The sequence below is a fragment of the Mustela putorius genome, unplaced genomic scaffold (assembly GCF_011764305.1).
Source record: "Mustela putorius furo isolate JIRA1106 unplaced genomic scaffold, ASM1176430v1.1 tig00003944_pilon_pilon_pilon, whole genome shotgun sequence".
Lineage (NCBI taxonomy): Eukaryota > Metazoa > Chordata > Mammalia > Carnivora > Mustelidae > Mustela > Mustela putorius.
In genome coordinates, this window is record NW_025422088.1 from 2,318,532 (window position 1) to 2,344,757 (window position 26,226).

At 34.0% G+C, this 26,226-nt stretch overlaps 1 protein-coding gene across 44 annotated transcripts in view; it reads left to right on the top strand.

Moving 5' to 3' along the window:
• PTPRD (protein tyrosine phosphatase receptor type D) overlaps positions 1 to 26,226 on the top strand; it is a 2,277,302-nt gene that overhangs the window by 882,948 nt on the left and 1,368,128 nt on the right. For all 44 annotated transcript variants that reach the window (XM_045069786.1, XM_045069815.1, XM_045069785.1 and 41 more), the window contains one exon: positions 25,451 to 25,490. The gene's annotated coding sequence lies outside the window, so the exon portion shown is untranslated. The remainder of the gene's footprint in view (positions 1 to 25,450; positions 25,491 to 26,226) is intronic.

Here is a 26,226-nt window from a genome sequence, read left to right on the forward strand (position 1 = left end):
CAATGTATACAAGCAAACACAAAAGAAAGCTAGTGTTTTTAAAAGGTAAAACTAAACTTCCTAGGCTGGTCTTGTATGCTTCAGCCTGAAGGGTATTTTTGCAACCAAGTAAGAAGCCCTCAAAATGTAATGGAAACACTGACAGACACTTAACTATACCAGCTCTGGTGGGTACAGCCATAATTCACTTCATAATACAAATTGATATGTTGTCCAGAGGGTTCCCTGCATTGGTGTTATTGAGTGTCTTTTGAAAAGTTCTGGTTCTGGGCAATGAAGCTGTAAAATGAAACTGAATGATTCTCTCTGAAATAGTTTCTGAACGGGGCCCCTCAATTACGGTAGTGGTATCCTTAGGGCTGGCAACATGGAAATGTCCTATGAGGACGGGAAATATAAAAATAATAAACCAAAGTGAAAACAAACAATGAAACAAAGTTTGTTGTATTAAGTCTAATGTTTCTTCCCACAAGGTCTACTTAAAAGCTGAGTACACCAGAGATGAAAAAGGGCAGCTTGTTTTAAGTGGGGTTGGTTGTTAAGCAGGTTAGGAGTATACTCTGTATTTGCAAAATTATGTGGCGGACCAAAGTTTAGCCATCCCTGTGATCCTGATGGCCTAAGTGTCCTATGTGTTTTATAATATAATGCAAATGACTTCAATCTGAGTTATCCACATTTCCAAATACCATTTAGGGCTTTAAAGTCTTGTCCTAGAAAGGTCTTGCCAGGCCACGTTTAATGGATCTTCTAAACAATGTAAAAAGATTTCTCTAAATGTGTTACACAGCTTATAATTTTAGTGTAAAAATAATTGTCTACTGTCCCCAATACTGCTCTCTTCCCATATGCAATTTTTGAGGCTTTTTATTGAAAACGTTATAATGTCACTTTCTTCTCTTTCAATGAATTCTTCCAACCTTGGTCTTAAGATTCCAAGTGCAGAGTTAGAGTTCTGACAAGGGGTAAAACTCCACAGAATTCAGAACATAACACATAATCCTGAAAGACACACTCAATTTTCACCAGGAAATTAGGAGACAAGGATTCTAGTGTCAGCTTTTCCAATGTGAACTGTATAGCCTTGAGTTCACTATAACCTTGATGGGCCTTAATTTGCTCATCTCTGAAATGAAGGTCACAGACTACCTCTTTGCATCCTTTAATGCTGTTCCATAATACCATTTAAGCATGCTAATGAATTGCTTTAAATATTGAAGTCCACATTATACCTTATGGAAAAGCAAAACTGGCAAGATTTTCCTCTCAATTACTTGTGCTAATAGGGGCCAAAATGGCATGGATACTTTAAATTCACAGATAATCCCCAAACTTCAATTTAGCTAAATGTTCCAACCTCTTCTCCTGCCAAACCATTTACAGGGGATTCAAATAATTAGCACACACTAGCATGAGATTTGTCTCCTTTAAAATTCCCTGCCTTCCCTATTGCCTTACCACTAGGAAATTTTGATACCTAAATCCCCCCACCGCCCCACCAAAAATATATGAGGAGTAAATCAAGTATAGCTTGTTGCATGACTACTTATCGGTTATGGTTCAAAATATTCCAACACTGTTACTATTAATAACAGTTTAGAAAGGGCTTATCCTATGTCAGGTGTATTACAAATCATAGTGCCCGATCACTTTGTCAGGTAGCCCGTTAGTTTCCTAGGGCTGCCATTACCAAGTTCCACAAGCTGAGTGGCTTAAACACCAGTGAATTTATTGTCTCACAGTTCTGGTGACTAGAAGTCTGAAATTAAGGTGTCAGGAGAACTGATCTCTTCCAAGGGTTGTGATGGAGCATCAATTTCAGGCCTCTTTCCCAGCTTCTGGTGTTTGTTTGTTTGTTTGTTGGCAATTTTCTGGCACCTTTGACTTGTACATGTGTCTCTCTGGTCTCTGCTTTCATCTTCACATAGAGGTCTCTCTGTGTCTCTGTCTTTCACATGGTGTTATTTTCATAAGGACACCATTCATATTGGATTAGGGGCTCATCCTACTCCAATGTGACTTTGTTTTAACTGTATTACTTCTGTAAAAGACCCTATTTCTAAATAAGGTTACATTTGGATGTACTGGGAGTTAGAAGTACATATATGTACTTTTATGGTGGGACAGAGCTCAGTCTGTAAGAGGAAAGTATTATGCTTACTTTGTAGATAAAGTGGCTAAGGTTGCAGTGTTGAATTAATTTTTCCAAGGCCACAAAACCAGTCAATGGTGGAGCTTGGCTTCACATCCAGATTTTATGGCTTCATTCATTGTTTAGCAAATTATCTTGGTACTTGTAAAGTTCTGTCAGTCTCCCAGGGCTAAGAATATTAAACATATTCTTTTGGATAATTTCGGTATTACAGAGGATTCATCAACAATGAACAACATCCAAGATTCACTCACGGCACCAAGGCTCACTATGCACGTGTCAGTGTTGGTACTGGACCCCAAGTAATCTTGAATTGCACGTATATAATAAACTTGAGAAATCTAATAAGTGAGGGCCCTTGTAAAAAAGATTTTCTAGTGAAATATAATTAACACAGAACAATTGTTTCTGGTGTACAACATAATTGACATTTGTATACATTACAAAATGATCACCATAGTAAGCCTAGTATCATCTGTCTCCATTCAAAGTTACAACTATTTTTTTTGTGATGAAAACTTAAGATTTACTTTCTTAGCAACTTTCAAATTTACAATATAATGTTACTGACTGTAGTTACCATGCTATACATTATAGTATGGTAACTATACATATATGTGTGTGTGTGTGTGTGTATAGTTACCATACTATACATACTATACATTAATTCTTATGACCTGTTTTCTTTTCAAAATTCGTACTTCTTAATCATCTTAACCCATTTGCCCACTTCCTTATCGCCTCCCCCTTGGCAGCTGTCAATGTATTCTCTGTATCTATGTGAATTTTGTTTTGTTTGTTCATTTGTTTTGTTTTTTAAATTCCACATATAAATAAAATTATACAGCATTTATTTTCCTGTCTGACTTACTTCATTTAGCATAATACCTTAAAGATTCCATGTTGTTGCAAATGGAAAGACTTCATTCTTATTTTGACTGAATAGTCAAATAGTATATAAAATGGAATAGTATTCCATTTTATTTATTTATATATATGTGTATGTGTGGGTGTATATATATATAGACATATATATATCTTTCACATCATCTTTATCTTTTCATGCATCAATGGACACTTAGGTCATTTCTGAATCTTAGTATCTTAAATTATGATATATCTATATCTATATCTATCTATCTATATATATATATATATCTCACATCATCTTTATCCATTCATACATCAATGGACACTTAGGTTGTTTCTGAATCTTGGTATTGTAAATAATGCTGCAGTGAATATAGGGAAATGCATATCTTTTTGATTTAGTGTTTTTGTTTTCTTTGGGTAAATATCCAGAGGTAAAATTGCTGCCTCATAGGGTACTTCTATTTTTAATTTTTTTAGGAACTTCTACACTATTTTCCCTAGTGACTGCACTAATTTTTATTCTTAACAGTAGTGCACAATTGTTTCTTATACTCCACATCTTCATCAACACTTGGTATTTCTTGTCCTTTTGTTAGTAGTCATTGGGGCAGGTGTGACATGGTATCTGATTGTTTTGATTTGCAATTCCTGGTGATTAGTGATGTTTAGCATCTTTTCTTTTGTCTTTTGGCCACATGTATGTCTTCTTTGGAAAAATATCTATTTAAATCTTGTGCCCACTTTTTAATTGGATTGTTTTTGTTGCTATTGAATTTCTTTCATCAATGCCTTATGATTTTCAGTTACATTACAAGTTTTTACCATCTTGATTAAATTTATTCCTAAGTATTTTTTTTGAACAATTATAAAGGGGATTGTTTTCTTTCTTTTTCTTTTTTAAAAGATTTTATTTATTTGACAGACAGAGATCACAAGTAGGCAGAGAGGTAGGCAGAGAGAGACGGAAATAAGCTCCCTGCTGAGCAGAGAGCCTGATGTGGGGCTTGATCCCAGGACTCTGGGACCATGACCCGAGCCAAAAGCAGAGGCTTTAACCCACTGAGCCACCCAGGCACCCCAAGTGGATTGTTTTCTAATTTCTCATTTGGATAAGTTGTTCTTAGTGTATAAAATACAATAGATTCTTGTATATTCATTTTGTATCCTGCAAATTTATTGAATTTGCTTCTCCTAAAAGTTTATTGATGGTGTCTTTAGGGTTTTCTATATATAAAATTATGTCATCTGAATATACTGATAGTTTTACATCTGCCTTTTCAGTTTAGAGACCTTTTCCTTCCTAATTGCTCTGGTTGAAATTTCCAATAACCTGTTGAATAAAAGTGGTGAGAGTGAGAAAAATATTTTTAGATATTCAGTAATTACTTAGTAAGTAATTGGTAAATGGTACCTAGTAGGATTATTTTGTTTTATTGTGTGCTTTTGTGTGTTTGTGTATTGTGAGTGTGTGTGTGTATGTGTGTATTTCATTTAAGATCCACTCTCCTATGGCAGGAAAAGGATAATGAACATTCTGCATTTATATAAGAAGTTTCATTTGTAGGTCATTTAGCTGTCATCACATTTTTTATCTTTTCCCCCCATTTTGCTTTATGGCTCTTAAGAGATTGGCCCTAGTGAAACTGGCTGGCTGCCCATTGACCTTGGTTCTTGTGAAACTTGGCTCTACCCTGAGTGCCTTTAGTTACTATCCTGTACATAAGTGGATAAGATAGAAACTTGGGAATTGAAGGGAGGAGAGGGCTTCAGGAAAGGGAAAGGATTACACAAGTGTAATGATTAGGATGAATAGGAAAGATTCCATTAGTTCCTTGAGTCTCTGGGAGTCCTCAGGTTCATCCAACAAATAACCCTTCTTTTTCTTTTCTTTTTTTTAAATTTTTTATTTTTTATAAGCATATATTTTTATCCCCAGGGGTACAGGTCTGTGAATCACCAGGTTTACACACTTCACAGCACTCACCAAAGCACATACCCTCCCCAATGTCCATAATCCCACCCCCTTCTCCCAAACCCCCTCCCCCCAGCAACGCTCAGTTTGTTTTGTGAGATTAAGAGTCACTTATGGTTTGTCTCCCTCCCAATCCCATCTTGTTTTATTGATTCTTCTCGTACCCACTTAAGCCCCCATGTTGCATCACCACTTCCTCATATCAGGGAGATCATATGATAGTTGTCTTTCTCTGCTTGACTTATATCGCTAAGCATGATACGCTCTAGTTCCATCCATGTTGTCGCAAGAAATAACTCTTATTTTTTAATAGTTTACCACAATAATCTCTCACTTTAAAATATCTTCACAGTGTTTGGATAGTATAACTGATATTTTGCTATATGGGGAATTTCATTATTTTTTATTTATTTTTTTTTTCAGTTACAGGTTCCAGTCTTACCACTTTATTTTTTTTAAAGATTTTATTTATTTAGTTGACAGACAAGAGATTACAAGCGGGCAGAGAGGCAGGCAGAGAGAGGGGAGGAAGCAGACTCACCGCTGAGCAGAGAGCCCGATGCGGGGCTCGATCCCAGGACTCTGAGATCATGACCTGAGCCGAAGGCAGCGGCTTAACCCACTGAGCCACCCAGGCACCCCCACTTACATTATTTTTTTTAAGTGAAAAACTGTGGGAAGTTAAAGAGACAATTAGTTATTAAAAATTTAATATGAATTATTATGTTTAGCCTTTGCTTTACAGAACACTCACCGAGATTAGTTACAGTGAAATAAGTTGAGGTTTTGATGCGTGAGTTGGGAAAAGGAAGAGATAAGTAGATAGGGAACGTGTTTACTCAATGAATAGAGTTTATGGTGGAGGCATTTTGGTTTGTGTATGGCTATCTCTTCACATTGACTTTATATAAACTAGACTTATAATCTATTTTTGGTTTGTTTTATAACTGAAGAAAAGCAAAAATTTTTTGTGAGAGTTATTAACATTATTTTATTTGTGAAATTTAGATACATGGAATTCATAATTGTTAGAATAAATTTAAATGTCTAAATTATTATCATCTTTGATTGCACTTAGAATATGCATTGGGAAGATGGATGAGGGAGTTGACATAATGGCAAATTCTTTGCAATTTGTTTTAGTAATGGTTGGTAAACCAGGAGTAACGTTAAGGAAAACAGATTTACATTAATCATACAAAGGGTGATTTTTCACAGTTGTTATCAATTAAAATACTAATTTCCAAAATCCCATAGCTACTTCTTATGAAGTGCTGCACATGTGATTTCATACACAGTAGTCAACCTATCAATACCCTTTATTATTTCATATAGGTCATAAAAATTGTTGCTGGTTATCTGAAGTGACTTTAGCTGAATCCAACTTTAAGTGATTCCTCCTCCATGTCCCCCTCCTCTTCCTCCTCTTCTTCCTAGTTCTCCTCCTACTCGTAATCTTCCTCTTCTCCTCCTCTTAATGGATAAGAAATAGAAGGAGGAAGAAGTACTAAATTAAGAGCAGTTCTAATAACTTTACTCCCCACTTTTGTCATAGGACTTTTCCAAATGAGCTGTCAGACTCAATATAAATCCAGTCCTGAGGCCTTTCTTCCTCCAAAAATATTAGAACACACAAATGATATATTATTTAAAAAATCATACCTCATCCACTGATTGTGAGGTGTATACACTCTGTAGATTCTATATAGAATATTGTCTTGTTATGGAGTCTTAAAAGGAATTAAGACTGTTAAACAATGGCTGATCTGATAGTAATAAATATTTGGTAATGTCATCCGGTGTTTTATTATACTCACTGCTGCTAGGGTTTAGAGGATCAATAAATAATGCCCTGTTATTCCCTTCCTGAGTTTAAAATCAATTCAGAATTAAGACCCAGGAGACAGACAAATGGAGGTCAAGTAGCCAGTTTGCTTATAAACAGGATTAGAAAATGTGGTTTTAAATGTGTAGGCAAATTGACTGAATACTCCACCACTAAGTTAAGCCGACTTTCCAATTTAGTCATTGGCACGTAGGAACAACCAAATGCCTCCTCAGCAAGGCCAAGTTGACCTCTTTTGGTTTGTTGCATCAGAGAAATTGACTGACTTGGGAGGACTAAGAAGCAATGGAAGAGGCAAGACACCAGAAGGTACTCAACTAGATGTCCTCTGCGCCTTCTGCTGAACTTTGAAAACAGTGGAGATGGGAGAAGGCCATGTGGGTTGCTCTAATGCAGGCCCTCATGAAAACAAGAGACAAAGGAGAGAGGGAAGAGTCTATCTGACATCCTCTATCTAGTGGTTCTCTTAACCTATTGAGTTTCCCCACACTACTCTTTTCTTCCTTCACAAATTATTACTGTTCATGTTGTCATTACAGATTAAAATATTATGAGGAAAATATTATTATTAAAAATAATAATAGAATGTCTCTGATATAAAAAACATCAGGGGCACCTGGGTGGGTCAGTGGGTTAAAGCCTCTGCTTTCGGTTTAGATCATGATCCCAGGGTCCTGGAATTGAGCCCCGCATGGGTTCTCTGCTCAGTGGGGAGCCCGTTTCCTCATCTCTCTCTCTGCCTGCTTCTCACCCTACTTGAGATCTCTGTCTGTCAAATAAATAAATAAAATCTTAAAAAAAAAAAGAAACCTCAAATATGGAGAGTATAATGTTTCCATTATTGAATTCCTAGAATTTGATTAAAATTTCCCTAATTGAATCATCGTGCTCTGTGAAAATCCAAATAAAAAACCAAAATTGCTTAGTTAAGTCCAGAGAATTAAAGTCCAAAATCAAAATTTTTGCTCAGCCAGCCACCAGTAACTCTTGTGATACCATTTGATAAAATTAGGTGTCGTTCCTTCAGTATTTCAGAAGCACTCTTGATTTTTCCCTGTAGTTTTTATTAAGTATATATCCCTTCTAATTAATTACTTAGTTTGGTCAGTTTTTGAACATTAAGGAAATTGAATAATGCTTGACATAATCTTCTGTCTTGTATTTTTCCTAGCCTTCGTTCTATACATCTTTTAATATGTGTAGCTGTAGTTCATTGACAGCAGATGCCACATTTTATTTTTCTCTTCCTTGGATCATTGCTTCTTTTTATTGTTCTTGTTATTAACAATTAGTTAATAACAATATTGTTGCTAACAATATTCATGCAAGTATTCAAGAATTCCTTTAGTATGGGATCTTACTTTTTAAAAATACAGTGAATTAATAGGACACACAGTATTATTACAGCACATGTTTTATTTATTTATTTATTTATTAAAAAAGATTTTATTTATTATTTATTGGACAGACAGAGATCACAAGTAGGCAGAGAGGCAAGCAGAGAGAGAGGATGAAGCAGGCTCCCTGCTGAGCAGAGAGCCTAATGCAGGGCTCCATCCCAGGACCCTGGGATCATGACCTGAGCCGAAGGCAGAGGCTTTAACCCACTGAGCCACCCAGGCACCCCACAGCACATGTTTTATATGTACCAATGCAATATCCTATTGGATTGTCTGGTCAATCATGGAGGAGGGATGAAATGTCTAGTAATGTCTTGATGGGATCATAGCCTTGCTATGATGCAGTCAGTCAATGCAGTTATCTATTTTCCAAGACCTGTGAACTCATGCAGTATTTTTTCTTTCGTAAGCTGAACCGTGAATACCATACTGACCACATTTTAGGGAACTCCAGCTGTTGATACATTCGTTTCTCACAGAGTGTCATTTGAAACTTTCTAGACATTTTGCTGAATTTAGAAACTTGTAAAGTTTAGTCAATTACCAGGTATAAGCTGAGGTGCTGTCTTTCCCAAGTGGCATATTCAAAACCTTTTAATTTGGATTTTTCATTTGAGTCCTGGATTTCTGGAGTCCCAATGCTGTAATGAATGTGAATTCCATCTTGTGACATGGTTCATACACTCTCTGTGTGTGCACTCATGTTATGTGAGCACTCATATTAAGTTCTGAGCAGCAGCAAAAGCTAACAAGAACACTAGATATGGAAATGCTTCAACCTGTGAAACATGCCTTCTGGGAAGGGTTCATCTTCTAACTCCCATGTGTTCCATCTGGAAAATCAACTGGATCTGAAACAGTTGTTAGTCCTGAGGAATGTGACCCCAGCGGTCTGGCCAAACCTACTACCACTGCCACGAACTACTCCCCAGAATGCTCTTTTCCAGACCTTGAAAAACTTTTATTCCTTTACAGACATTACAAACTTCTTTATTTTTAAAATACCTTTTTCAGTGGGAATGGAGGTGTTGCTAGTGTTCTACTTCCTGCTGTGTTGTTCTCTTACACATTTTTGCAAGGGAGAGTTAGCTGAGTGCTTAACTGTTCAACCTGTTAAAACTTCTCTAACACTTAAAGGACTAATATTGGTTGCAGGTTCATAATGTTCTGTTTCCTTTTTTCAACACTTTGTTTTGTGGTTCAGGAATTTGCTTTGATTGTATACTTCTCTATATTTGTTTCTTGGTATTACGACAGTTAAAAATTAAATGAGTACAGTAACTGTCAAAAGGAACGGGTTTTTAAACATATATTGTCCAACTTTACCTCCTGAAGTTAAATAACTCTGTCCAAGGCATATACTCCTACAGAGAGCGTAACTGAGGCAGCGGCTCGAAATATTCTTGCCTCCTGGGGATTCTTATTTGCTATTCTTCATCCTTTCTGTGCCTTCTCTTATTCCACTTCTCATCTAACTTCTCTAACAGAACCCTAATGACTAAGAAGCACATATCTCAATCTATTATAAATTATGCCAACTTAGTAAATACCAATTTATGAAACTAACTTTAAGAAGTTTGAAGAATTCTATGCCTATGCCAAGCTTCCTGGTTGGTGTTTTCCTCTCAATCCTACCCAAATTTTCATATGAGAATTGGTCTAATAAACTACATCTTGAAGAGGTAGTTTTCCAACAGTGCTACTCTACCTTTGGATCTCCTCGCAGTTTTCAATGAGATGCATATTTATTTTTTCCCAAGAAGATAGTTTGATCTCTTTATGCAACCTTGCCTTTCAAAAAAGAAAGGCAAATTTTTGGGGGTATAAGGAACTTTCTCATTTAATAACAATTAAACATTTTTCCCCCTAAAACTCTTTTACAGAAAAGTTTGTGTTTCACTTTCACTTACATATATTTACTTACATATATTTATTTCATATATTCACTTTCACTTACATATATTTATTTTACTCTTTAAGATCACAACCTATCTCTTTAGAACAATCTTTCTCTTCTTCTAGGTAAGGCTATTTTTTTAAATTTTTTTCTTTCATAATCCCATGTTAAAATTGACTGATGTACATTTTTAAAAGTGCTGCAGAGTTTCTTTTAGATTTTTCTGAGTAAACTGTTTCTTGGAGTATTCTTACAAAAACTTAATTTTTTTTTCCCAAAGTCCATTGAGTTCGTTCTTTCTTTCTTTCTTTCTTTCTTTCTTTCTTTCTTTCTTTCCTTTCTTCCTTTCTGAGACAGAGTGTGAGCAGAAGGCTGGGGGTGGGGAGGGGCAGAGAGAGAGGAAGAATGAGAATCTTAAGCAGGCTCTGGTCTTGATATGAGGACCCTGAGATCATGACCTGAGCTGAAATCAAGAGTCAGATGTTTAACCAACTTAGCTACTCAGGTGCCCCTTTTTTTTCTGTCTCAACCAAAAATGATGGTCTATTTTCTTTATGATAAAGTTCTTCCATTTTTTATTTGCTTGTTATTAAAGTCAATTATTGTGCTGGAAGTTACCTCTCAGTCTCTAGTTAGCAAGTCTAAAGTCATTTTATGGCTGTGTATAAGTGATATGGAATGATTTGAGCTTACATATAATTCACATAAATTTTTTTTTAAAAATTGCCTTTCTACAGTTGCTTTCCATGCATGCATTTTGGAGGAACAAAACCTGGAGAATTGTTGTAACATTCAGCTACTTCACCACACCAAATGCAAAAGTATTTTGAAGGGGATGGAACAGTGAAATTTAGGAATTGGAAAAAAAAAAAAAGTCCATTATGGCTAGAGCATAAAGTTGGAGAAGAAATGAAGGCCAAAAAAGCAGGCAAAGGGCAAGGTCATACCAGCTCATAAAGACTCTGGTAAGGACCATGAGCAAATTTGAGTTGAGAATCTTCAGAAAATTCGTGCAGGAGAATGAAACAGCTAAAATCTTAGGAGAAGAATTATGATATGTAAACAAATAAAAATCAGGGATATATTGCTGAAGGAAACATCAGTTTGTCCTGCCATGATGGGGAAATTGAAGGAATGAAACCTTGCTAATGGATACCTATTTTCATTAGAGTCTTTTACTTCATCTTGGTGTCTGTGTGCATTCTCCAGGACCACATAGCCTTTTATTCAGATATTGTGCAGGAACTGAGATCCAACCAATATGATTTGAATAGTGATAGTGATTTAAGAAAGTGAAATTGAAAGGATGAGGTTTTACAAACTCTGATTTCATTTTATGGGCATTATGGTAGAAAATATATATGGAAGAAAAATATATACTTTTTCTACTTCTGTCTCCAAGTAGGACTAATGCCTTCATTTTAATACCAGGAAATAGTTTACCAGTAAAAGTAATCAGAATTACTAGATTTGTCCTCAAAAATAAAGTCATATTTAGCATAGCATGAGTTGTAAAGCTGTCTTTTTTCCCCCCACATTGGATCTAAGGCATAGCCATGCAATCTGTGTGCAGTAAAATAATTGTCCAAGCAAAAGACAAGACATGATGAACTTCGGTGCTTTCAAAATATTTGAATTTTAGTCTGAGTCTGTGTTATTTTGGTTAACTTATTTCTGTATCCAGATGATGTCTGGATAAAAGGCTATGTGGTCCTGGAGAATTAAGTATATTAATTGGCTTAATTTATATTTATATTACATTTAAATTTATATTTACATTTATATTAATGGCTGGCTTAGTAGGGAGGACATGCAGCTCTCGATCCTGGGGTCCTGAATTCAGGCCCTGTGTTGGGCATAAATATCACTTAAAAATTATAAAATAAGCAAATTAAATAAGTATTTTTCATTTTAAAAATGCACTTTACCAATCCTCTTTACTTTGAACATTAAAAAAGTTTTAATCAAAAAATTACTTTATTCTATATAGCTGTTAGTTGGTTCGTTATTATGGAAATCATTTCCAAGGAAATTTGGTTTTATTTCTGATATCAACATATAGTATTTTGGTATTGCAATATAACTGCATGCAAATGAAATTTCCATGCATATTTTTATTTTTGTCAAATTTTTAGTATTATTAAATTTACTGACGTTCTCACATAAAAGCTACATGATGAATTACATTATATTGTAGTTTACAATATTAACTGCCATTTATTGAGCACTTACTAATTATTAAGTACATTAAGCTTTCATTCATTAATTTCTTTACCCCTTTATTCAACATGCTTAATGACCAACTATTTGTTAGTAATTACCTATAGTTGCTGGATAAATCAAAATGATAATGTCTCTGTTTTAACATTTTATTTTTTTATTTTTAAAATATTTTGTTCATTTATTTATTAGAGAGAAGAGAGAAAGAACAGTAGGATGGGCAGAGTGAGAGAATTTGAAGCCCACCACAGGGCTCGATCGTAACCAGAGCTAAAACAAAGAGTCAGTTGCTCAACTGACTGAGCCAACCCAGGTGCCCAATTTGAGCATTTTAGATCATCTTGGAAGATCAAAAGTTTATCACATCTCTTTACAACTAAATAAAACATTGCATAATCGTTAAAAGTGCTCAGAGGGACAGCTACAGACATTTCTAAAAACAAAACAAAGCAGGGATATCAGAATAGGCATTCCTCATTTAATTCTCAGAATGACTCAGTGAGCCTTATGTAGTTGACAAGTAATGAACAAATATGTACTCCATTCTGATGGAAGTTCCTTTTGTAGATGCAATTATTATCAAATCTATTTCCTTAAGCCGCTTCTCAAAAACACTAGTGATAGCCATTTGAAGCTTGAGAATCAGAATTACATTGCCTTCCTTTAAGCTTATTATTTTCCAAAACAACTTAACTCCCAGAGTTAGCCACAGGGAAAGAAAGTACACTAAGACAAAAAATACTCCCCCCCCCAAATGCATCTGAAATCTTTTCACATTATCTTTTTTAATCTACCATGAATAAGGAAAACACAACAAATGGAACTGATTCTGTTTACCATGCTATCCCCTTGTTAAAAACAGGAACTAGAAGAATTATCTCCTTAGGAATCACTCAAGAAAACAGTAGGTTAATGTTGCAAATGTACAGTGTTCTTTGAAGAAATTTCCATGCTTCATCACCTGCTATCTGAGACACCATGAACACCAACTAACTGAAAATTGTTTGTATCTCATTTAGGTATTTATAAATCAGTTTGTATAACACTGTCTACTAGGCTAGCTGTGAACACTAAGAGCTTCAGCGATTTTTCCTCCATGCAGCTAGTTTCTCTAAACACCTGTCTCTGTACTTTATTCGGTTGAAATAAAAGGCATTTTGTTTTTAAGAAACTTCTTCATGGAATGGTAAAAAATGGATATTCATCCCCCCAAATGTATTTTCAAATATATAAAACAAATGAACACACAGTTTTATCCCCATAACATTTTTCATATAGTATGGTTTCATGTATACAGTATTATTTCATATTGTAAGATTTTTATATAGTATGATTTCTGATAATGAGACTCAGTTATGGCGAAAATTCACTCTAGACATCCAAATATAAGGTTTGAACACATCTCAAGAGGCAATGTTAGGTATGGGAAAGCATGGCCAGCTGAAAGCTTGCAGCAGGTGGAATCACCTAGTGAAACGTGGCATTCAGTTAAATTTTTGAGGGATTTACTATGGCAGCTTTACCAAATGGAACTAAATGCAGGGTAGAGGTGGGCAGGCAGGATAAATCACAAGTAGTTGGTAGCAGTGAAACAAACTGGTAAGATGAGGATGTGGCCAATTTAACTAAAAATGTCAGAGTCAAATTTAGGTCCTAGAAGATGGTATTCCAGGCTTAGTGCTTTGACAGAGCTTAAACAACCAAAAATCAGGGTTTGGGGGGCAAGATTATTGAATTTAGGGACTGACTTTTTCTGAGTGCATTGGAGAAGGATCTTGTGAGACATTTCTAGTGGGTTCTACCCACCTTCTTAGGTTAGACTAAAAGTGATCTGGTTTTTATATTTGTTAACTCTAGGAGCCACATTTGGGGAACTTTAACTTTCTTCCATGGTGCTGTAAATAAATCTGGAAGTTTTTGAAACAGAGTGCCTGAAGTTTATGTGTGATGGGTTCACACTGGTAGACATCAGTGGCACCATCAGTACTAAAAACTGAAAGTAACTGATTCAAGAAATATTTATTTAGTACCTTCAAAGTGCTAAATTCTAGGCACCAAAATTTTAGGTATGAAGTAGTAATAATGATAGACAAAGTGAATTCAGTTGACTTTCTAGTGGTAGACAGAAACTGACTCTTACAAAAAGTACACAGTATCCTTGTGAAATGTACCCACAGAAAACACCTTTACTTTTTCCTCTCAGTTACTTAGTTTTTAGGATCATTCAGAGTCAGGAATGGGGGCGGATTAAGATGCTGCCATCACTGATCTCACCAAGTAAAAAGGGTAGGCAAGTGGGATCCATTTGAGCCCAGAAAAAGGCAATGATGTTGACAACTTGTAAAATTGTATCTATAGCACTAACATCTCAGAGCATGTTTATATAATTAGTTCATGTAATTAGTTCATGGCTCTATGTACAAACCCTTATTATAGCATTTGCCATGCCTGGTAATTATTTATTTACTTCAGTTTTCACTAGCTAACATGAACCTTTTAAAAGCAAAATTGAGTATCAGTCACATTTGTTTCTGATTCATAATTTCTTACTGAATGGATGAGTGGCTATATAGAGATTATTGTAACATGAGATAAGACAGGAAAAAACTAGAAGGCAAACTGAAATATGTTGTGGCCAGTTATTCCTACATCAAACTACATTTACTAGCACAGGCATTCACATTCACTTTCAACATGGGCAGCTCTGATTCACAGGGTTGTAAATGGAAGACTTACGTGAAAGTCTTTCCATGGTTAAAATAAATTTGATGAACTTTGGTTTAAAACATCTTAACACAAATCATCTCTCTCTACCTGTTATGTGCCATCCAATACACATAATACACTACATACACACTAATAGTTCTTTGTTAATGTGCATACTGGATACTAAGAGAGGTGCGCAGTAATAGTTTTTTTTTCCCACGAAATATCTGTGAAAGTGGCACTCATTTCATAGAAAAATTTAAGAAGTGCCAACTTCTATGTTGAGGTCATTGTTATAATAGCAAAGATTTTGTGTATACCAATAGCTAATATATATTTAATGAATTATAGCAATTTAAACTAAAATGAGATAATATTGTAGAAAATGTGCGAACCACCAGCAATTCTTCAAATTCAGTCATGTAGAGTTTTAAATAATAAAATTTATTTTATATCTACAGAATATATATTAGAATATATATAGAATAATAGAATATCTATAGAATATCTCTAGAATAGATATAGAATAATAGAACATAATACACATAATATATACATAGAATTTATATATATATATATTCTATATATACATATATTCCTCAACATCTACATTAAAGATCTATTGAATATGCTTATTTTTACTTGAATCTTTTGCAATCAATCCTGCTACCCTGCTTTGCACTTCTAAGAACAAATCTGGTTTCCCTAAAACAAAACAAAACAAGACAAAAAAGTACAAACAAAATGTAAAAATGTTCCTCCAATCAGGAGTCATGTAGATAATTTCATGAATCATCTTTACAATTCATCATAAGTTATCACTCATTTGATGAGCCCAGTAATCTGGAAGGTTGAATTAAATAACTTACCCCAACTGAGTTAAAATTCAAATTGAGAATGGTAGAAGTCAGTAGTTGTGCAAGAGAATTCTTAAGCTTAAAAAAAATCTATTAAGTCAAAGAAATGTACGTAAGAGTTTAAAAGAGCAGGACCTAATTGACATATGGCTGAAGCAGATAAATTACATGGAGCACACAGACATTAGAAATCTGGGGGATGTTGATCGTTAATGTGGCTATTAATGTGAAGAGGAGAGTAGTTAGTTGCATTATATAGACTTCTATAATCAATTATCCTATGTTTTATCTTCTCAGAAAAAAAGTCAAGGTGTAACTGAAACCTAAAAAGAACTAATCAAACCTACTCTTAATTTTTATGAGGGCAATTTACCAAGTCAGAGGAATCCCAAAATATACATTTATTCTATAGGAGTGAAGTTTTGAGTGATAAGGAGTAAGACTTGAGGAGTAGAATAACACGTGTGATGTCTGAATATCTTCTTTCAGTTCAGGGTCATAACTCTGGAAAGGGAAGAGGATGGGGACTGTGAGCAGCTGACTACATGGATGGTGTCAAGGAATACATTATTGTTTATGGCACCAAAGAAATGGACTCTTAGGAAGGTCATATCCTATCTCAGATCATGGTTTCTCTAAACTTATGAGCCCTCAGTAAGGTACACTGTCCTAAGTAACTTTTTAGGAATAACTTGATTAATTCTTTTAACAATCCTGTAAAAAACTGTGTCTAAAGATCTCCTGTTTATTGATAAGTTAACTGAAGTTTAGACAAATTATCTAAATTAATAAAACCCAAGAACAACGGGGTCAGAAAACAAACTCTGGCCTGTAACATAACTGCTTTCCTCCGAAGGATCAGAAGTATGCATTTGGCAGGTGACTTTCCACTTACATAAAACGGTTTTATTCATTCATGCATTCACTTTTTAAATTCATATTTATTTATTCATTTAACAAACACCCTCTGAGGTTCTCTGAACATGAGACTTTGCAGAAGATGGAGAGAGAAACATCAGTGGGAACGGTGTCCTGAAAGGCTTAGCTGAAAGGAAAAGATAAATTATTTAAATAAAAGGATAAACATGGACATCAATTTGGAATAATTGGATGACATAGACAGAGGTACAATTATGCTCAGTAATTATCAGGAAGAAACTAAAGAAAGAATAACAATGGAATTGATTTTGTGTCTCTGTATACCAGTATAATGAGTATATGTAACATAAAAAAAGGAACTTGAAATTCTACCAAATGTAGTTGAATATAATCCCACAGGCACCAATAAACATTATTTGAAGTACCTATTTTGATCCAGAGAAGTGAGTTGAAGGGGTGAAAAGACTTGACACTCTTCTTTTTTTTTTTTTTAATTTTATTTATTTGACAGAGAGAGATCACAAGCAGACAGAGAGGCAGGCAGGGAGAGAGAGAGAGAGAGATAGAGGGAGAGAGAAGCAGGCTTCTCGCTGAGCAGAGAGCCCGATGCGGGGCTCAATCCCAGGACCCTGAGATCATGACCTGAGCCGAAGGCAGTGGCTTAACCCACTGAGCCACCCAGGTGCCCCCAAGACTTGACACTTTTAAGGGACATACCCAAGTGGAAACTTAAGGGTCTAAATGGAAAAGCTTCCTGGTACATATTTGTGTGAGAAAAAAAAGGAGGGACAGGTACAATGTTCTTGTATGTCTGCCATATGTTCTTAAGGCTGACTAATGCTATGGGTGAGGTTCTTTGATCTAAACTGTTTAAGAAAACACTGTTTAAGAAAACTCATGCACAAATAAAAGTTACATGTCTCTAACTCCATCACTACATACACACTTTGTTTCTACCCTTTTCTTTCCTTTTTTTTAACCAAAAATCAAAGAAGAAAAATATGTATTCAATTAACTGTATACCATTCACCACCTAAAGTGTTAAACTTCTAATCTAAACACTCTTCTTAAATGACTCTTACTAAAGCAATAATGAAGGCCAAATTTCTGTTTCATCATCTTGGAACACTCTGAAGAACATTTCACATTTCTGACCCTTTGTTCCTTTGTTCTCAGCACCTTGCTCCATCTCTTAAGTTTCTCAGCCAATTTTTCTTATTGAATTTTTTGTGCCTCTTGCATAACTGTTGGGGTTCTTCTAAGTATCCATTATTGGTTATTCTTTTGTGTCCCTCTTTTCTCCCATGTTTCATCTATCACTAAAACATTGATAAATTCCAAATGTGCATCTCCAGTTTATTACTTTCTTTTGAACTCCAAATCTATATATCTAGTTGGTTACTAAAACTGCCACTTAGAGAAGCTACAGGATTCAAAACTCAATACATTAAAATTTTATATTACTATTCCTTTACTACCTCTTCAGATTTCTTCATTTTAGTTAAGGGCATCATCACCCTACTACAAAATCTTCACTGCCTTATCTTCAAAGTTTTAGTTAACTACCAAAGTCTTGCTGTTAACAAACCCCTCAGTTTTGGTTCAAAATTGTATCTTCTAATATTGGTCATATGTCTTTCCATCACATATCTCAGGGCCCAGCTACACATAATTTATTGCTTATTACCATCCATGTTGTTATAGACACAATGTTTTATATTCACCCCAGTGAATATAAAACAGTTGACTCTCTCTGGAAGAGTTGGCAACTTTCACTAACATCCAGTTTTTTTTTTTTAAACTAATGTTAGTTGCTTTTATTTTGAGAGAAGTCAATGTAAATGCTGTTAGATTTCTATTAATTTCCAACAAAATCAATTCAGAAACAAAAGCAAGACTAGAGATAAAATGGAACAACTTAATAAGTTTCTATTCGGCAAAAGGATATAAAATTTTTAAATTTGTGTGTATTTCTTAAGTTAACCTAACAAAGACAAAAATAATTATGGATCTAAAAGGAAAGAAAAAAAACCCTCAAAATTATAGTGGGAGATTATAGCATTCATCTTCCAGCAGGATTAACACATATAATTTATGTCTACAGAGCTGTGCACACAATTACAGAATATATATTGCTTTCAGACTCACAAAGAACATTTGCAAAAGTTGACCAGTTGCTGGATTATAAAGCAAGTTTCAATACTTTGTAGGATTTATATTATGTAGCTTAAGTGCATTGTGTACAAATTAATTTGAACTAGAAAATCTTCATATATTAGGAAAATCAAAATGCATGTTTTTGGAATACCTCTTGAGAAAAAAATTCGACTTGAAGACATTCACAAATGAATGAAAGTTAAAATGCTATGTAACAAAAGTAAAGCCAATGTTAGATGAAAGTGTATTTTAAGTACATGTATAAGAAAAGAATAAGGCAGAAAATCAGTTATAAACATCTGTCTCCAGGAGTTGGAAGAACATAATACATTTAACCCAAATACAGATGAAGAGGAGAAATAATGAAAATCAAGAGGTAATATAATGAAAAATATTACTATGTACATTGTACAAACATACAATAGAAAGGATCAACAAACCAAAATTAGTTTTTTGAATAAACTGATAAAAGTGAGAGATATTGACGTGACTGACCAAGTTAAAAAAAAATGAGAGGGGTCAAAAGTAACTGTGAGTCAGAATAAAATGTCAAATCTTTATAAGTACTGAAGATATTAAAAAGACACTGAGAAGCTGTTCAAAATTACTTTTAAAAATTGGAATTTTGAATGCAGTAAATTTTTAGTAAAACACAATTTAAAACTGACAAGAGAAAGAAGACAATCTAAATAATCTTATGCTTATTAAGGAAATGTAAAGAATAATAAAAAACCTGTATCACTAAAACTCTTAGTATAGAAAGAATCTTTCTTAATATGATAAAGTGTATCTCCCTAACATCCATAACAAATACTGGACTTAGTAGTAAAATTTTCCCCTTGAGATCAAGAAATGGATGCCCAGTATCACCTCTTCTAGTCCTGGTAGTCCTAGGAAGTGCAAAAATGCAAAATATAGACAGATGTGCATATCTACATGTCTGTGTGCCTACATGCAAACATGCATGCATACATATAAACACATTTTTAAAGTTCAAGGATTTAAAAAAAACATATGAAACATATTATTTGTATTTGATGTGAGAGTACAGCTAGTGAATTAGAAATAAGATACAGATAAATTGTCAATTTTAATGTATGATTCTACCAAGGTTACTCAATATCAGGTCAACTAAAATCAATTGCATTTCTATATACAAATGATAAATAACAAATAAAAGTGCTACATCTAATAAAATAAAAATATCAAATAGATAAAACCAGTAAAATGAAATTGTAATGAATTCTGATTTTTGACACATTTAAAATATTGAAACTTAAAGTGTTTAATGTATCTCTTCATTTTAAATACTTTTCAATTACTTTAATGTTATAGGCAATATTAACTAAAATTTAGCAAAAGTAAAAAAACAAAGAAATAAAAGTAAAGACACTTGGTCGGTGGGAATGCCAACTGGTGGAGTAACTCCTGAAAACAGTATGGAGTTTCCTTAAAAAGTTAAAAATAAAACTACCCTATGGTCCAGCGATTACACTACTAGATATGTACCCAAAAAACACAAAAAGACTAATTTAGAGGGATACATGCACCCTGATGTTTATAGCAGCATTATCTACAATAGCCAAATTATGGAAACAGCCCAAGTGTCCAGTGAGAGAAGAATGGATAAAGAAGATGTGATACAAAGATACAGATGTAGTGAAAAGAAGGGCCATCTGTACCCCAATGTTCATAACAGTGATGGCCACAGTCGCCAAAATGAAAAGAACCAAGATGCCCTTCAACGGACTAATGGGTAGGGAAGATACAGTCCATATATACAATGGAGTATTATGCCTCCATCAGAAAGGATGAATACCCAACATTTGTATCATTATGGATGAGACTGGAGGAGATTATGCTGAGTGAAATATGTCAAGCAGAGAGAGTCAAGTATCATATGGTTTCACTTACTTGTGGAATAACACAGAATATGGGAAGATGGAGAGGAGAAACGAGGAGGGGGAGATGAACCATGAGAGACTATGGACTCTGAGAAACAAACTGAAAGGTTTTGGAAGGGAGAATGGTCGGGTTTGGGGGAGTCTGGTGGTGGGTACTATGGAGGGCATGAATTGCACGGAGCACTGGGTGTGGTGCATAAACAATGAATTCTGAAACACTGAAAAATAAATAAATAAATAAAAATCTTAAAGAATGAAATCTTGCCATTTGCAATGATGTGATTGGAGCTAGAGAGTATTACGCTAAACAAAATAAATCAGAAAAGGACAAATACCATATGATTTTACTCATAAAAGTAAAAATAAAGAATTAATGTTCATGGGGCACCTGGGTTCCTCAGTTGGTAAAGCTTCTGTCTTCAGCTCAGGTCATTATCTCAGGGCCTTGGGAAGGAGTCCTACAGCAGGCTCTCTGCTCTGCAGGGGAGTCTTCTTCTCCCTCTCACTCAGCCCCTGCTTGTGTGCTCTCTCTCTCTCATTCACTCTTTCTCACTCAAATAAATAAATAAATAAATAAATAAATATTTCTTTTAAAAAAAGAATTAATGACCAGAATTTAAAGAGTAGTGAGAATGTAACAATAAAAAGACAAGCAGTCCAATTGAAAAGTGGACAAAGGATTTGAATAGTCATTTCTCCAAAGTTCTACAAATAGTGACCACATAAAAAAAGTACTCAACATCAACATCATTAGTCATTAGGGAAAAGCAAATCACAACTGCAGTGAGATAGCACTACTGTCTATAATTATAATGTCTATAATGTCACTGTCTATAATGGCCATAATTTGTTTTTTAGTGGAAAATAAAAAGTGTTGAAAAGTATATGGAGAAATCATAATCCTCATATATTGCTGGTAAGAATGTAAAATGGTGTACTCACTGTGGAAAATAATTTGACAGTTTCTCAAACAGTTAATCATAAAATTACCATATGGCCCAAAAATTCCACTCCTAAATAGGAGTCCCAAGAGGACTGAAAACATATTTTTACACAATAACTTGTACATAAATGTTTATAATAGCATTGCTCATAACAGCCAGAAAGTGAAAACAGCCAAACTATCCCTCTGTTAATGAATGAATAATAAAACATGCCATAGTCCTTCCGTGGAGTATTACTAAGCAATAAAAAGGTAAGGAATGCTGTATGTGCCACAAGACAGCTGGTCTTTGAAAACATTATGCTAATTGAAATAAGCTACACAAAAATGTCTGCATAATTCCATTTCTATGAAATATTTAAAATAGTCATATCCCTGGATATAGATTAGAAGCTGCCTGGAAAGGAGGATAAAGGAGAACTAGGATTGGTTATTGATAGGGTTTCCTTTTGAGATGCTGGAAATGTTCTAGATTTAGTGGTGATGCTTTTATAACACTGTGAATGTACCATAAACTACTAAATTGTACAATTTAAAATGGTGAATTTCATGTAATGTTAATTATATTTAAAAAGCTTAATAAACTCTTAACGAATGGTAGAAGACACTTCCTATCAGATGCCGAGGTATATTACAAAGTTACATTATGTGAGATGGTGTGATGTAGACAAATAGTCAAATGCAATACATTGACATCTAGAACAAAGCCAACCATCTATGGGCACTTAACTTATGCAAAACTAGCATTGTAGAGCAGTAAGAAAAGTTAAGATATTTTCAATAAATTTTGTTGAATCAATTTGTAAAATGATGAAATTGTTCCCCAACTCACAAAAAACCATTAATTTCAAATATATATTTTTATTAATATGAGACACGGAAGGATGATAACATAACAAAACTTTTAGGAGAATGTAGAGAATAAACAGGACACAAAATAAATAAAAATAGATTATTAAATTTGACTGTAGTAAAATTAAGAATTAATGTTCAACAAAAGTCACAATTAGTGAATAGAAGTTTGAGCCATGAGTGGGAAATGTATTTTCACCACATGTAACCAGCAAAGGGCTCATAGCTAGAAGACATAAAACACTTCTACAAATCAATATGGAGAAGACAACCCACAGAAAATGGAGAGAAAATTGAAAATATTTCCTTAGTATATATAAACAAACACATATGTACATACATGACTAATACATGAAAATACACTAAAACTCAATAATCAAGGAAATGTAAAATTATATTCTACACAGTAAACTAATGACTAAAATCAAGCAGAATACCCATTTTCGGGTGAATGTGTGAAGCAATAGCAACTCTCATACATTATTTGGCAAGATTTTCTAAAGTAGAACATATGCACATTTTATGACATAGTAATTTACTCCTATGAAATATCCAACATATACACATGTAGAATTATTGTAATTACTAAATAATTTGTAATTACTAAAGAATTCATAATTACTAAAGAATAAAAAGAAACAATCTTTTTATCTGCCAAAAGAGGATTGAGAATATAGATGGTGTAATACCGGTCCAACAGAATATTACAGAGTAATGCAAATTAATGACAGCTACAAGGTGCAAGAATTTCACAAGTGTGGTGCTAAGGGAAAGAAACTAGACATAGACATAGAAGAAAATGTAGTGTTTAATTCCAATTATATAAAATTCAAAGCTAAGACAAAATAAAACTACAGAATGATCAAAAACTCTGGAAACATTAAGTAGCAATATGTATTATATATTGTATATATATAATATGTATATATAATACATAATTTATTGATACATAATACATAATTTATTGTATATAGATATATATAATGCATAATTTATTGAGATGACAATACACAATGCATTCAAGGACATGACATGATCTGTTCAAAGAGCCAGTCCTCTCTGGCAATGCAGAATCCATATATCCTGCAAACAAAGGCTGAACACGTGGTGTCCATGCTGCACTTCCACAAATCCCCACATATGCATCTGTGTTGTCTCAGATGGTTTGTATTTTCACTTGAACCTGTGCTTTAACATAACCCACAGGAAATAATCAAGTGGGTTCAAACCGTGTGTGTGTGTGTATGCTGTGTACATACATGCATCTGTGTACACAATGTGTATGTATTTGTGTGTATGCTGTATGTATAAGTATGTGATTATATACTAGGCATATATGCTGTGTGTATGTCTGCGTATATATGTGTGTAAAGATAGTCACACTGTGACCAAAGGCTGGGGACATCTGGTGTCAGCCATGTTCTTGTTCTTTGTGTGGTGATTACAAAAGTGTTTACTTTCTGGTAATCTATTGAGCTTTATACATTAGTACTTTTGAAAATTTCTTGTGTGGTTTTCAAATGACAAGAAATAAATGACTTAAAATATGGAAAGGAATGAAAATTGGCTTTTAGGCTTGGGAATAAGATCCTAGAACAGAGGCTTCTAGAATACAGTATCCACTTTACACCGGTGAAGACATGCTAAGGAATTCAAAGAACTCTGTCATGAGACAACAGAGTGGAATTATTTGCTCCTCCTAAGTGAAGTGTTAGTCCTCTCAACTGATTCTAGGTGCTAGAGAAGGAATTTTTAATAAATTCATTCTGGGTCATTTGTTACCAGTTAGTGATCCAGCATTATAGATATAATTCTGACCGGAGAACCTAATATAAATGCTCTGAGAATAAGGGGGAAGTCACTTACCAATATGCACACAAAACCCTAGACATAGTGTCAATTTTTTTTCCATATATTATATTTTCCATTCTTTTTCAAAGGAAGATATGTGTTTTAACACTTGCACAAAACGTAATTTCAAACTTGATTCCCAAGTCAGAAAGAAAAGGTGATCATCAAATGTTTTTAAAAAAAAATTTTATTTTATAATAAAATGGTTAGAAGTTCAATATTTCTGCTCAAACACAGAGAACGGCAGGCATATTTACAAAAGGCCTCACAATGTTTGCCATTGCCTTTACACAAGACAACATTTATAAAACCTCTGCATCCCATGGCAGGTGCTGGGTCTTCTCTTGGGGATTTCTGGTGTTCAGATATTGTCTTTCATTTGAACTTCAAAAACCTTTAAAAAATAGAAGCTGCGTTTCAATATAATTTGAAAATTAAAACTCTTTTATTTTTATCATTGTAATATCTTCCATGGATTTACTTTTCAAAAATGAATCAAAGCCCAAACTAATTGCTGTCTGATAGCTAGCAAAGGCAGAAAAATTGGAAAAGCTTTTAAAAATGAAGCTTTGGTTTGCCTCACCCACAGGAAAATTGAATGCAAGTAATAAATAGAGAATTTCAAGTATGTTTAATAATGATATTCCACTCTTCCTTTGAGAACTTAAAGAATAAAATTGAATAACTGCTATGGTCAACTGGATAATTGGAAATCTGATTTTAGGAGCAAGACTGCATTTCTTTTCTTTGTTTTAATGGCATAATAAGATTTCAAATAAACATATTAATTTAAGTGAAAACATTTTTTCACCTATGAAACTGGTTTTCTAAAGTATTCTCATCAGTCTGTAATACTTGTGATGATTTTGTAGAATTATAAAATTTTATTGCATGTATTTTTTAAAGAAAACTAAAATATCCCCCCTTATTATTTTTATTAGGCTTGGATTCCTGGGATCATCTGGTGACTTCAAGAATCTGGTAAGGCACTTTTCTTAATGTAGCATTATCAATATTTTTGTATTATTTGCCACAGATCTTTGGAGAATTTTTGTTTTTGTTTTGCTTTTTTTTCCCCCCTCTCTTAGTCTTAATCCATTTTCTTAATTCCCCCTCATTTCCATCATCTGTAGCTGACTCTCAGAAGGCCAACTGAAGGTCAGTTACATCTTAGTGCATTTAGAATGATTGGATAAATCCAGATACTACTTCCACATTCAACTTCATGGGTCAGGAAATCATTCCAAGGAGTGGTAGCATTTGTTCCTTAAGGAAATAAAACTCACCATAGAAAGAATCTGAGATAACAGGATCATTCAGGTAAAAGGTAGAAAGTATTAATTAGAAAATTTTTCTTTTAATATCAAATGCAACAGTTGCATCTTGGATAAAAACCATGGGGTCTGAATATGATGACTGGATTATAATTTTTGTTGTTGTTGCTACAATGTTGGTATTAAGGTTTAAAGAGTATAAAACTAGAAACATACTGAAGGCACTGCTCTTTTCACATGGAAACTTTTAAATTTCTTATGGCATTTGCCTGGTACAGAGACATGGGAAAGAGATTGTTTAATTAAAAAGCTGAGATGTTAAGGTAGAAGTTTTTCTATTGCAACCTAATCCTAACCCTAAAATGAATAAATCTTAGAATCTACCCAGTCTTTTTATTTTTCTCCAGATATTATTGAAAGTTTGACAACATTCAAATTAATAT